The sequence below is a fragment of the Toxorhynchites rutilus genome, chromosome 1 (assembly GCF_029784135.1).
Source record: "Toxorhynchites rutilus septentrionalis strain SRP chromosome 1, ASM2978413v1, whole genome shotgun sequence".
Taxonomy (NCBI): Eukaryota; Metazoa; Arthropoda; class Insecta; order Diptera; family Culicidae; genus Toxorhynchites; species Toxorhynchites rutilus.
In genome coordinates, this window is record NC_073744.1 from 223930 (window position 1) to 235860 (window position 11931).

Below are 11931 nucleotides of genomic sequence, written 5' to 3' on the forward strand. Positions count from 1 at the left end.
TAATAGTTTGTTTCAAAAAATACAATCATTAAATGTATTGATGTATAAAAAATAATTCCAATCGATTGATGCAAACATTTCTGCGATATTCAATAAATGGTGGAACTGTAAGTATTCGAAACTTATACTCAATTCTCCCTAACTCGATATCCAAAGGGACCATCGAGTTATGCTTCCTTTACAATGCAGGCTTTTAATCGCATGCGATATACTCACTCGCGATATATTTCAGTGCAGCTCTTTATAATGGTTAGCGATATCGCGCGATGATCTGTCTGTCAAACCTGCATCCCTCTAATCATACTGTCATTCGCGTTGACGGCGGAATGGTGTCGATATCTAGATACGACATTAGTTTGTATGAGGCCAACTATTCTCTATCAGATTAGCAGGTTCTAAGACAGTTTTAATTTGTTTAAATTTGTATGAATTTTTTTTTCTTTGAGTCATTTGCCTACTAGAAATACGTTGTTGTGACCCCAGTTTAAATTATTTTCTATGAATTTTCAGATATTCTCACCAAAACATACCATTATAATATAACATTATCTTTAGACACAGTTTTTGTATGATATTTTTTCACTACTTGCAAGCAAAAGTGATTTTCATTTACATAGAGTACTAAATTGATTTGGAAAAAATAATTTTCATTCATAATTTTGATTTTAAAAGCGTGTTCATTTCTTTTGTAAACCCATATTATCACGCCTACTCCCCCATTTCGTAATACGAAGTTCAATGCCGTCAAGAAATGTGAATGCAAGTATAAAACTCCAGATAATTTATAATCTAAAGACTAACAAATTCAATCAAATATTAACAAAAATGTGTAAAAATAATTGTAATTATGCAGCATTACACTTGCAATAGGTGATCGATTCAGCTCTCACTTTATGAAGCGTTTCATATGTATAGAGCTGAACATTTATTTCGATATACAGGGAAACTTCGATATAACGTACCCTCGTTATAACGTACCCTCGATATAACGTACATTTTACTTCGATATAACGTACACATTTCCAAAGTGTAAAGGATATTTTTCAATATATTTTTTTTCCTGATAGAACAATGAATTATATGTATTGTGATGCTAAAACAAGTTGTGTACCTTCAATCAATCCCGAAATACAGCTGATTTTGGGATTCCGGATTCTAAATGAATCAATATTTAATCAACACTACGAAGGGAAACATCATGAGAAAGGCTGGCTTCGTCTTCTGATTGAAGTTATTCGTTAACTTTACTAAAACAGCAACACAATAGTGTTTTATAGACTACGTTTGTGGGTACTTTATTATGCTTCGATATAACGTACAATTCGATACAACATACAATTTTGAAAGTGAAATGTACGTTATATCGAAGTTTACCTGTATCGTTTAACCCATCAAGCATATTTTGTTCCACCTGTCTGATGTATGTAGTGTCTCGTATCAAAGCAACGCGATTTTCGCAGCCAAAGCTTGGAGAGTTCTATCTTTTTTCGCACTGTCATGGGTGATTTCGCGCTTTACTCTGATTGGTTGGCGAATAAAAATCGCTATTGAAGAAAAAAAATCGCGCTCATTGTGGATGATTGTAAATCCGGCATTAGGGAGGTACCGAGCTATGGAGAGAAGAATGCTTGTAAAATCAATCAAAGGTGCCATGATATTCATCGAGTTAGGGAAAATATCGAGATACAGAACATCGAGTAAGGGAGAGTTGATTTTATTTAGATTTTCTTTTGACACGCTAGACCTTCCTGTTAAACCCAGTCCTACGTTGAAGTTGTTTTCCATAGAAAAAGATTCGAGTACATAGAACGAACAGATAGAAAAAGTTCAGAAGAATATACAGAGAATCCGTTTATAATGACATCGAAGAGACTGACAAACGTATCATAATAAGTAAACGTCATACAAAGCGTTTTGTAAAAAATGGGTGGGGTTGGAATCGGACATAATTTACAAAAATGGAACATAATAGGCGACATGCCAGTGTAACGAAAGCCATTATATACGACTTTTTTACAAAGAAAATTTAAATGAAAAACTTCGTTGAGTAATTACGTCATAACAAGCGGTTGATCAATATAAACGGATTCTACTGTACTATATAAATTGACTAGATCCATATCCCAAAGAGATAATTTATTGAAACTCAGCAGCAAAATAACCCACTATAACGTGCGAAGATTCTCTCTATTGTTTGTGCTTTTTAGTGGCAGGATTGTTTTGTTCCAGTTTTACGTTGTAACTGTGGATTGTTAAATGAACATATTCGGAGATTCGATTCTACCACGTTTGCCTGAAGCTCTCAAAACATTTTCAACAATAAGACGTGCTCAAAATTCGTAAAGCGGCCTCAATTACCTTTGCTCCTCAATAGCAACACACATTGAATATGTGGGGAAGATGATTTTGTTTTGACTCTCTCCGTTATAATTTGTGAGCCGATATAGAAACCTCACCGAACAACTTAATTAAGGCAATTTCCATATAAAGAGGAAAATTACTCTGTACAGAAAATCGCTAAATCAACAAGCCGAAATATCGGGCATTGAAACAATTTTCTACCTGCATTATGCACGCATCGGAAACTCAAATTATGTTGCTTACATATAAAAACATTTTTATTAAAGAAATGCGAAAAGTATAATCAGAATCAAGCTTAAATCGAGCACACTCTAATATTTTACGCTATTAAAGGGAGCGAACGTTATCTTTTTCGGTTGAATTCAGCGTGATAACATGCAGTGAAATAGTTCGAAATTGCTGCCCTTGTATTATTATTCGCAATTACTTTCGCGAATAATTACACACACGCACTGTAATCGATTCTCTGACGGCTCGACAAATGCGTCTCTTGATTGAAGAGATCGTCATATCGTATGAGCATATAGGAAAAAACTTGGAACAGCTAAATAGTGATAATGACTTTACCCAACAGTTGGGCCTTCTCTTATTTCCTTTTCGATATGCATGTTAACAAGTGTGAATTTTTATGCTCAACCTGTTTTTGAAAGCCTCCACCATTGATGGGAGCGGTTTTGCTTTCATGTTCATACTGTCGTCGTGTCGGTCGTATTCGTTTTTATTCTTTCGTTTTTATTTCTTTCTGAAATTACACTTCATGTTGTTGGTAATACTGATGAATAGTTGATATAAGGGAGGTTTGATAATTGTTCGGGTATCAACAGGAGGCAGTTGCCGTCGAGACTGTTTAGCATGTTCGAAAGAATAACTTGGGCAAGTCCATTATCGAAGTGCTAACTTTTGCTAGAAATTTTGATGAAAGGTTGATGATATACCGTTGGACAAAACATATTTTACAATAATTATGGATAGCTATAGTAATCTTCTTGTCAGTAATACCCAGGGTAGTAAGGTTTCATTTTCCGTCTGCTTATATGACTGTATGGTTCGGACTTGTTCATCACAGATATATCAATTCGTTTCAACTTCCGCTCTCCTTCTCGCTGATGTTTACTTGACGTCATCTTGTTTCAGAACGAATCTTTCGTTATAGGGGAGATGTAGGGAATTTTTATTCAAGCAATGGTTACAGGATCTAACAGTTCACAACAAATTAAAACGCGCAAAAATACAATAGAATTGATTAATTGCCTCCTATTCGTCAATGTCTGAATATATTAGGCTGTAACTATTTTTATTTGTTATTTGTATTTCAGAACGATACTGCTATCCTTCGAAAAAAAAAAGAACAGAATGGATCGTAGATAAAAACTGGGTTTCGGCAAGAATGAGACTAACGAGCTGCACAATTTCAGGCACTTTTACTCTTCATAAGAATTTTGTTCCCATCTTCTTTGCTTCTAGCTCAATCATGTACAAAAGAAATCTTCTCCGACCCACAGCATTCGGTTCAGAAGACCCCTGTAGTTAGCACACCTTTATCATGGCTGTCAATCAAGCTCCGTCGGATTTCTGTTCTTATGATTTAAAAAATGTCTGACTAAGAGATTGAAACGATCTGAACTGGCACTGAACGCGCCGCTCTGTCGCATTCCGATTCTATAACCAAAGGTTCAATGCATGATTTAAAACCAGTTGGATTTTCGAGGCAGGCAATTTAACAAGCGTTGGTGTTTATTTTAACATAATTAATAACTTAATTATTGTTTTATATACCGTCCTCTATCGATTTTTCGTAATCGCAAATAGAGATTCCCTCCCACTGAGCACACGAACATACTCAATGGAGGTGCAAGGTTGTTTGAAGCTGAGATGAACACGTTGTTGGGTATGCTCGCAGGGATTGACCCTTCAGCTGGACCTTCGAGTGCAAAATTATTCCAAGCCTTCTGGAAGGATTGCTCGGTACGGAACGAGGAGTGTGCCCAAGAGACGAAAGTACTGCGAGAGCGAGAAAAAGCGTATGAAGATTAAGCACAATGATAATATCAAAATAAATTATCTCCTCATAAAAATTAATGACCATAATTTATTTTAACCAAAGAAAAATAATAAAATCTTTACGTTACCCGCGTGCTTCAATCTCCTTCGGTGGAAGAAAGGCTAGGACTTTACAGGTCTTGGCTTATATACGCTTCAAGTGCTAATACGTCAAACGGTAGTAAGGATAATAGATTGATGTATTTTCTGTCACTTGGTAGTCTCAATGACAACTGTTTTAGTTCACAATTGCTCAATACATCACTGAAAATAGTTTAGTAAGTTATAGTCTCACAGGCTTCTTATAGAAGTAACTGATGCGAGAGCACACATTTCTAGAACGTTGTTCAGACAAAATTTAAATGCTCTTATTTGTGAAATACACGAATGAGCAGGCCAAAACAGTTTCATTCACCATGTTCTGCAGACTTTTCTGAATTTGATTTATTAGTTATATAAAACCACAGTTTGTTATGCATATTTAGTGATTTAAATGTTTGGTTTTATGCGTGATATTCTGAAATAATCTAAACACAAATATTAAGTACAAGGGTCAAACCACGTCACAAATGAATATTTGTCTTTTCATCAGTGAATTTCAGTTTCAACTTTTTTTTTCATTTGATTCACCGGCAATTTATGTTGACTAATACATTTTTTATTTTAATTAAAAAAAATTATGAAGCATGGTTGAATAATAATGAAACCGTATTTTGGCAAAAAATTGGCGTCTCGATGTTGGTTTCAACCATAATATTACTACTATAACCCAACGAAGTCGTCGAAAGGAATACAGGTAAACCTGTATAAACATTGTGCAAAACTTCACCAGTAGTTTTAAAAAGTCGTGTTCGGTACACAATTTGAAAACAAAAATTTATTGTGCGGTAGATAGGGACCGCATAAAAAAAGTTTCCCACAAAAAAATAACTCAAATCCACGCCATTCATCGTTCGATTTTCTTTTGTTTCCTTACTTTGCGATGGGACAGTTTGCTTTTTCGGTTGCGCGTGGCTGTGTTGTGTTTTTAGTTGCATTTCGAAACTTGTTTCTAACAGCAACAAGTCATGCGCAACTTAGAGCATTTCATAGAAGGATGGGAATGATTTGAGAAGTGGATATTTTAGACGCAAATATGCTTTTTTCGCACTGAGATGCATATAAATCATCGAACAAACTAAATTGATGATAACTTCGTCAAATATGCTTCTTTTTACATACCGCACAAAAAAATCGCACTAAAAAACCGCACAAAAACAGGTTTTACTGTATAATTTGAAAATGGCGAATAATGTATTGTTGTTATGTTTAAAATACTTCTCCTCGCATTCTAATTTCTCCATATCGGTTTTAGAAGAGTATCACCTTATCATATTTGAACAATACAACATTAAAAATTCATAAACTTGAAACTAGGGATCGATCAGCAAAACATTGCCCAGTAACAATCGAGCGTAACAGAAACATATGAGCGATAACACGTTGGGCCACACTTTCATCGATGATTACCGGTTTGTAGCGGTATTGAAAACCACTTCAAAGCATTATTCAAGTGTAAGGCGTGACAGGATGATAAATTTAATTTTAATCATGTTGATGCTTTTTGTTTTTAACCTCTTTAGTAATAATATTTTTCAATTAATACTCGAAAGATGATAATAGCCGTAACCGTAATTTCCTGAGTGATTGATGATGTTTATAATAAAATCATTTGTTTGTAAACTTTTACCGAACTCATGGCACTGTTCCGTCGGCTCAATGATTAATGAAGTATACCAGGTGTTGAGCAATTCCCCGAGAAGTGAACTGTTTTTGAAGAGGAATCAATAATTTTCAGTAGCAATAATGCTCATATTTTCAATATGATGAATAATACATGTTGCTGAATATTGTACATGCTATTCATTTGGCGGCGTTGAAGGGGAAAATCAATGCAAACTGTAACCAAATCTTTCATGATGATTTCATTTTTCTTCTCGTTCTTCCACGTCAGTTTAAAACTTTCTAAGTTTCGCCCGTTGGGTTCTGCTGTCTGTTAGTCATTATCATGTCATCGTTCGAGTTTCATCTTTGAAGCAGAGTTTTAATGTGGTGATGATTGTTTAATTGACGTTTTCATTGTTAGCTATATTTCAAATCTTTGTTGGGAGTGATATTAGTAGGAACTCATTTTTCAGAATGCTAGAAAATTGGTTTAACGATACGCTGCGGTTGAAAATGTACAACGAACTGAATTAATTCATTTTCCTTAAGCAACTTTAAGCAAAATCAAATCTCTTCCGATAGTAGCTTGCCAGTTTTATCCTTGCTCAAATAATGAAACCATGACTGGATTTCGTAATCTCATCATGTTTCCCCTGGGCGTCCGAAATGTTTCAATGCTGGCTGGTTCGTCGTAAGGATTTTTTCATCCAGAAGCGCGCATGATGAGTTTGACGGGAGAACGAGAAAATACGGGAGTGCGAGTGTGTACCTCCGGTGTTATATCCTCCTCTTCGAAAATCGTGCACGTCATAGATTAATGATAGCAATCCGTCAACATCAAGAAAAGCTCCATCGAGTACGACAGCTGAGGCAGCGCTCGCCGTTTTGTTGGAACTGTTTCCTACGTAAAAGCTAATCGTGCTGAATTTGAAACTAGCAACAGCTGACGCTCTTCCGTTTGGTAATGTTTCCATTCCCATATTGTTATGATGAATTTCATGTTTTCATGTTAGATCGGTGTGGATGTGGTCCTTTTTCTCGTTGGGTGATTGTTAATGGATGGTTTGTTCTATACATCTAATAATCTTAAACTTTGTACGGTTGTTTATCACTATGATTTAAACATTTCCCCACTATAAAACTGTACATTAAGAATATTGCCAAAATTTCATTCAATGTTAAATTATGAATTGTATAATAAATAGGACACTCGAAATTATTAATATAAAAAAGACAAAGTTATAATTCTGAAATGACACAGAATACAACAAATTGTAGACATCATATTCGCTTTATTTTTTTTCTTGCCTAAATCTAAAAAACTTAAAACTAGTTACGTCATTAAAATTCCCGAGCGTTTCTTACTTTGAAATTCCCGAGCGTTACTTACTGTTTTTTCCAATAGTCAATCTGTTCAAATAGTGTTGATATGAGAGCAAGGCGTTTCGCTAACACTCGTTGGATGATTGTTGATGGATGGTTTGTTCTACACATCCAATAATCTTAACTTTGTACGGTTGTTTATCACTATGATTTAAACATTTCCCCACTATAAAACTTTACATTAAGAATATTGTCAAAATTTAATTCAATGTTAAATTATGAATTGTGTAATAAATAGTACACCTGAAATTACTAATATAAAAAACGCAGAGTTATAATTCTGAAATGATAAAGTGTATACTTGTAGATATTGTAGATATCATATTCCCCTTATTTTTTTTTCTTGGCTTAATCTGAAAAAACTTAAAACTAGTTACGTCATAAAAATTCCCGAGCGTTTCTTACTCAGCCATTTCCTGAACACAAAAAGTTTTTTTTTCCAATAGTCAATCTGTTCAAATAGTGTTGATATGAGAGCTTCCCATACATTCCCATACATTTGTGCAGAACGCAAGGCGTTCCGCTAACACCAACTGAAGAATCAAGAGCTTAGATGATACAAGCAAGCTTCAACAATTACGATTCGGCAATCAGTCGGCGGCGGCGGCGGTGAAGTCGTTCAAAATAGTCGAGAGTTGAGATCAAGCTTCCTAAATGACCTTTTTCGAGGCTAGAGGCGAGTGTATTGCAAAAGTTAAAAGCCTCTATAACTCAATATGCTTTCTCTCTCTTCTCTCTCTCTCTCTCTCTCTCTAAAGCTACGGATGCACTCATATCCGAGCAAGAGAATATGAAAGATCCCGTTGAGCGTGGTACATGAATTACGTAGCGCTAAAAATGCGATTATTCCACACATCAGCTAACGATTTCCCTGCATAGTCAAAATGTTTCGTTTCGAGTTCCGGGTCTCTTGTTTTGAGATTTTTATCCAAGTGAGATCCCTCATGATCATGAGGAAATATTGATCCTGCTAACTTCAGGGAAAGAGGAGGCATCCGATGTTCAACTCGCCTGAAAACACTGCATCGAAATCGAAAATATCTATGATCTTTTAATAACGTTAACTCTTCTGGTCCTCCATCCACATCAATTATGATGGCTTGATTATTCCTTGATGCCGTATAGTTTTGAATTCAGGCAGGTCGGCCACTCTTCTGAGTTCGAATAACAGTGCCTTCCTGAACGAACTGCAACGTACATTGAACCACTGTATTGAATTGCTTCAGAATGACCAATGTGCTCTAGCTTTATTTTGCATCCTTCGATAACAGACGGAATAAGCTTAGCAGTCATGACACAATCATGACCCGTTAGACTAACACGATATTCGAGATGCATTAATCAACGTGCAAAAAATATCGTAACGTATTCCTACATAAACTATGCAATCGTACCTTGGACACAACTCTGCAACCTTCTACGATTGAATTTCATTTATGTGATATGGTGATATTGCACTCCAGGCAAACCTAGTAATTTTGTTTCTTTTATTCTTAAATGTTATATTATTTCATCATTATCGTTCCATAAAAAAATAACTGCAACACTCGAGTACGGATCGTCCGATTTGAGCTGTCTTCATTTAGTTGTGTTCGTCTTTGCCTATAGATCCATTCTAAATAGGGGGGTCACTCTACGAAAAATGGAACTCTAAATTAAGGGATTTCAAATGCATATTACGCAAATTCATTATACCCAATGGGATGAGATATGGGATATACAAATAATTGTCTATTAGTAAAGCAAATCGAAAAAAAAATTTTCGTTACTTTTAATCCATTGTTTGTCCTATTGCGTGTACGTGTTACGTATTGACCATTACCGGAAGATTTGTAAAAATTAAACATTGCCATAACGGGATTTTTCTTTGATTTAAAAACTATTATATATGACATTCAATGGAATCCAGGTTGAGCCCCAACAGAAAATATGAAAAATTGCGCGAATCAAATCGTTACATACAGCATTGTCGGGTGAGAAACAGATTTTCACATAGAATTTGCGATTTCTGAAGAAGAAGTACCTTTTCTTTTCCCATTAATTAACAAAAAAATAATTACACATAAATTAGAAAATGTCCTATCTAATCTAACGATATCAACGATATCAATGCCAATCTAATCAATTGAGTTCGAGCTAACATTCAATGTTCAAAAACGGTTCAAAAGAACTGTTTCACTTAGGTGAACGGTTATTGACCGAGTCGTTCAGCAAAGTGAACTATTTTGCCCATCTCACTCCATGGTCTGGTCTGGTTGTTCGTTCTCACATGTTTTTTCGTGACGGACAAGGTGAGTCGATGTATTATAAGAATTATTTTACAATTGCCGATGGTAAGCACTTATCAGAATCAAAGGAGAGAAAATGACTTGGAAGATGGTGACACTGTATTATTTCCAAAGTATCGTTTCGGAAAGTTTCGGATATCTTATCAAAAAGTACTAATGGTTTTATTTGGCCAGCTGCGTATGCTGTTAGAAATAAGCAGCACCTGTTGGGATCAGTTCACTACATAATCCACACAAATTTCACAAGTCAACACTCACGGTCAAAAGATATCTAATCTGCATCATCTGGGGATATAATTATTACAGGTCTCTACAGGCAATATTTGAGACAAGGATAATATTGCCGAGGCAAGCTGGCTATTTAAACTTATGTTTAAGAATTTATGACACAGGCGTTCGGTGGTCAACGATTCGATAACACTGAAGAAATTCGTGACGCAGTTACATCGTACTTCAAAAAGTTGGACGCTACGCACTTCGCGCTCGGAACAGAAAAACTCGTGCCACGCTATGAAAAATGCCTCGAACGTTACGGCGATTATGTAGAAAAATAGAAAATAAAATGTAGATTACGAAAATCACCTTGTTTTTTGTCCTAACTTTATTTTTCCGCGATTTCTGAGGCACTGAAACTAATTTTTTGAACGACCCTCGTATTCCATCCTTTTCCTGAAGAAAAAATGGTTTATATACAGTTATATACAGCGTACAAATTTTTATAATAGTATAGATTGATTTTTTTTTTTTTTTAAGTTTTAAGTTTTTTAAGTTTTAAGGAGCTGAATTCTTAACTATATATATATATATATATATATATATATATATATATATATATATATATATATATATATATAGTTAAGAATTCAGCTCCTTAAAACTTAAAAAACTTAAAACTTAAAAAAAAAAAAAAATCAATCTATACTATTATAAAAATTTGTACGCTGAGTTTATCTATTACTTGCTTCATGTTCAGGTTCAATAAAGGCTGTCAACTTTTAATCTTACAATTGTAAAATTTTGGTGTCATCCAAAATGGGATTGGGGAAATTATATCACAGAACCCAAGGAAAAAAAAATGTAAATGTAAAATCAAAATTTCATTTTTGTCTGTTTTTTTTTTCTAATTTTACTTTGCATGAATATAGATGAAACGCAAAAGAATGTGGCAGCAATCAAATCTTTTTTTTAATATTTAAAATGTCGAACATATGAAAGCCTTTGAGATGAACCTATTTAATATGAAACGAATGATGTTTGGTTTCAGTTTTGAACAAATTTTGTAAACACGGAAAGAATCAACATGATCGTTTCGTCAGTCGTTATACTCTATTGGAATTTTCTAAGCGGAGGGATGATTCCTTTTCTTCCTTTTTTATTGCTACTGTTACTTTACCTCTCTGTTCATACCAAGTATTAGACAATGCTAGAAGTTGTTGCTTATTTTGGAACAAATTCAAATCGATAGTTGCTCGATTCACACCGAAACTCTTTTTCGGCTGAGACTTATTGTCTGAATTCAATTGATACCGTACGAATAATCGAATGGCCTTTTTTTGACCATTTATTTTTCGATTATTCAATTTACATACATAACATAAGAATAAATTAATAATGTGTCGAATGACATTATTATATATTTGGGAAAGACATTATTATATATTTGGGAAAGGTGATATTCATTACGGAGAACGATGTAATTTTAATCAAAATATATCGTACGTAAATAAACGGTTAATACCTAAACGAACAAAAGCTACGAAAAAAATATGAGGAAAATACCCCAAATGGGCGGAACAAGAAACCTTTGAAGTATGTTGTAAACAACATTATCAAATTCGAATTTAAATTTGCTTAGAGCTAACGCTCCTTACCTTTCGTGTTTATTTTGTTTGTTTCTTTTGAGCCCTTACCTGGATTGCAATTGGCAAACCATTTGTTGAGAACTAGAGTGGAGAGAAGCCTGTTTTCGGAATTTGCATGCAGGCATGGGTTGTATCCTTTCAGTCAATGTTCGTTTGTGATGGACTGCACAACTACCATCTTCATAGCTTCTAAATTACCAGCCACCATAATCTAGATAATTTTCCAACCAGTGTTCAGTGACTAAGAAACCCGACTGCAACGAGCTGAAGGACATTAATTATGATTGCAAAAT